Source organism: Gossypium arboreum, chromosome 6, assembly GCF_025698485.1.
Source record: "Gossypium arboreum isolate Shixiya-1 chromosome 6, ASM2569848v2, whole genome shotgun sequence".
In the NCBI taxonomy this organism is placed as follows: domain Eukaryota; kingdom Viridiplantae; phylum Streptophyta; class Magnoliopsida; order Malvales; family Malvaceae; genus Gossypium; species Gossypium arboreum.
The window spans coordinates 57269864-57273558 of NC_069075.1; the positions used below are offsets into that span (position 1 = coordinate 57269864).

At 36.8% G+C, this 3695-nt stretch overlaps 1 long non-coding RNA gene across 1 annotated transcript; it reads right to left on the reverse strand.

The window, feature by feature from the left end:
* Positions 1-822: 822 nt before the first annotated feature.
* On the reverse strand, positions 823-1961 carry LOC128294161 (uncharacterized). Its single transcript, XR_008284437.1, has 2 exons — positions 1869-1961; positions 823-1144 (listed from the first exon to the last, which is right to left on the reverse strand). It is a non-coding gene; the product is annotated as an uncharacterized LOC128294161 (long non-coding RNA).
* Positions 1962-3695: the final 1734 nt, after the last annotated feature.

A 3695-nucleotide genomic window follows, 5' to 3' on the forward strand; every position in this document is an offset into this window, starting at 1 on the left:
GATCGGGATCCATTACTATAAATAAACACAAGTTCAAACGTCAGAAATCACCACACTATCATATAATCACATAAAATGGCATGTATAGCTAGACCCAAACGCATTACGGTAGTCCTAGAATCGACTAAACCGTAGCTCTGATACCAATAAAATTGTAACACCCCGAACCCGAGACCGTCGCCGGAGTCGAACGCGAGGTGTTAACAGACTTCAACCCATTTATTGACAATTTTCAGACAAGCTGCCAATCTGAGTACTAGTCGCTCCAAAATTCATAACTTGAGTTTTACAACTCGAAAATCAGTTCCGTAAATTTTTCCTGAAACTAGACTCATATGTCCATCTACATATTTTTTCTAGAATTTTGGTCGAGCCAATTAGTACAGTTTATTAGTTAAAGTCTCGCCTGTTGTAGGGATCGACTACACTGACCTTTGTGCGTTACGAATTGGATATCTCCCTGTACAGGGCTTCAATACTAATGCCGTTTGTTTCTGTAGAAACTAGACTCAGAGAGGAATCTACACATATATGGAATGACTCCTAATTATCTCTGGTTAATTTACAATGATTTTCCAAAGTTGGAACAGGGGATCCAGAAACCGTTCTGGCCCTATTCCACAAGAACTTTAAAATCTGTTAACTTATAACTCATATGACCATTTCGTTTCTTCCATATGAAAGTAGATTCATCAAGGTACACTTACATAATTTATTTGCTATTTAATACCATTCCTACTATTTTTAGTGATTTTTCACATCCACGTCACTGCTGCTGTCAGCATCTGCCTTTAGTAGGCTTTACCTATTTCATACTTTCCATGATTCAATCGGCCCTTTTTACATACATAGCACAAAGTGTGATCATGATTAACCATTCCAATGGCTAATCGTTTCAAAATAATTCCATACCTCATAAGGGTCAACATACAAACGATTATAGTTCTATGCTAAAAACGTATATAAGCCATTTTCGCATGGCTATCTAAGTTTACACAAACCGGAAGGTACATGACCTTCAACAAAGGATGGTCCTATACATGCCATTTCAAAGTTCAACCAAAATTTGTACCAAAATGGGGCTTCGATAGTGTGGATGACTTCGACTTCTTTGATCCCGAATCCGATAGCTAACGAGCGAAACCTATAAAACAGAGAGCCAAAACAACGGGGTAAGCATTTTAATGCTTAGTAAGTCTCAAGCAATGAAATCAGCTTTGACTAAGGTATTTTATTCACATGGCTAATTAAACCACTTTACTAATTCACATTCCCATACTCATACTTATTTCACATCACCGACCCTTATGTTCATACACAAAAGAACAACTTAGCCCAAGGCGGTAGCTCGTTTATCAACTTAGCGCATACTTACTTGTAAGAATTCAATTAGTACAAGCACATACAAACATACCTCATTGCTGGAATTTTCACAAGTGTATAAGCTGAAATTTTCACAGCAAGATTGCTCACTTCGAATCACATACTTTCGATTTAACCGGATATAGCGACTCAGACGATTGCCTTGGTCATAACCCGATTTGGTGACTTGCACAAAGGCCTTGGTCTTAGCCGGATATATCAACTCGCATACGAATGCCTTGGTCTTAGCCGGATATATCAACTCGCACGAATGCCTTGGTCTTAGCCGGATATATCAACTTCACGAATGCCTTCGGTCTTAGCCGGATATATTTCCAATGTTCACTTACACATATATCAATATTCAAGACACGTCCATAGTTCATTTTCGTTACTAAAGCTCTAACACAAAATATCTATCAACCTTTACTATTTGGCTCAATGGCCACACAAACAAGGAGCATAATTTTGATATAATTCAAGTAGGGTCATCACTCAAGACTTACCTTGAATGTTGTCGAGCGATTTCGACGGCTATTCAACTACTTTTTCCTTCCCTTTATCGGATTTAGCTCCCTTTGCTCTTGAGCTAATTCACACAAATTTAACTTATTAAAATCTCATCATGATAGCTTATGGCGAATATGACAAGGAGTGTAAATGGTCATATGGCCATCCTTTAGCTCAAATACACAATGGTCATGCACATTTTACATCACAACAAGCAATTCAATACATTCAAACATCAACGTGAAGTTCAAAGTACTTGGCCCTTATATACATACATCCACATATTTAAGCTCAAGAATTTTAACATAACATCAAGTGCTCAAATTACTCATGTGGCCGATTACACATGGTCATAAATACACAAAATCAAAAATAATTTCAAGGTTTTTCACACTATACATGTACTAGGCGAATGTACATGCAAATTTCACAACATTCTTCAACAAATTTCTTCTTTAAACAAACATATTTATCACTTTCTTCATAATCAAAATATCATGTGCAAACATATATACACATATAGGTGCATGGCGAATCTCAAGGTGTTCATAACCCTCTAAAACACAAATTTTTACCAATCAAGTAACAAGCATAAATCATGCTCATGAATGCATCATGGCGAATACATCACAATCATACCCCATTGAACTTTGGTCATGGTTAAACAAAGAACTCAATGTCTTACTCAAGATTGCTACAAAGAAATTTCAAGAGTAGTCAATCCATCATTGCATGCATCATTAGCAAGCTTCACATTTAGCATGCAATGGCTTTAACACAATATCAACCTTGGCCAAATACCATTTTTCATGGCATAACAAGGATTTGAACCATGGCTAACATGCACATCAAGTTAGCAACCAAAACAAGCATGAATCTCATGACACAACCTCATACATACCTTAATCTTGATGCAAGTTTAGCCAAATCTCCTTCTAGATCTCTTCTAAACAAAGAAAATGAAGCAAAAATCTCTTCTTCCTCTTAGGAATTTCGGCCAAAGGAAGGAGGGGAAAAGATGAACAATTTTTTTGTTTTTTCTTTCTTAGTCTTTGCTCAAAGAAAGGATGAATGACAACTTTTTTTTTCTTTCTTTCTCTCTAGCTACGGCACCAAGGGGGGGGGGCATCCATGCTCATTTTTTTTTTCATTTCTTAATTCTTTCTACATAATGCACTAACTAAACATGTTGGAAACATGTCCCCTTGCCCATAATCTAGACATGGCCGGCCACTCATTCAAAATAAATGGAGTATTTGACATGCAACTCCATTTATTTTGCTTCATTCCTTTATTAACCTCTTGAAATTAGCTACATATTTTTAAATCCTTTCACATGAGTCCTTTTTCTTTCAATTCACAATCAAATTAACTAAATCAAAGAATTCAAAATTCACACACGAGCACACACATATTATAGGCATCAAAATAAATTTTAAATTATTTTTATGCCTCGGTTTTGTGGTACCGAAACCACATTCCGACTAGGGTCAATTTTGGGCTGTCACACCTTTCCTGACTAAAGTAGAGATTAAGGTCTAGGGAAAGAAGAAAGCCCCCGATAAATCATATTGTCGAGGTTTTTAGCCTGTCAGTGAACCAGGTAGCAAACAAGTCTGTTTAGTCATGTCGGGGTTAGGACCTAATGCTCCTACCTGATTGAATGAGGGGATGAAGAGAGAGGACTTACCAGGGTGAGTCATTTTCGCTTTAGGTTGAATAGAATTGAATCAAACTAGAGAAAATCTATCAGTCGAAAGTAGTCCACACTCACTGCACCAATTGTTGAGTAATATTCTCTTGTGTTGTATTAAAGGAAACAC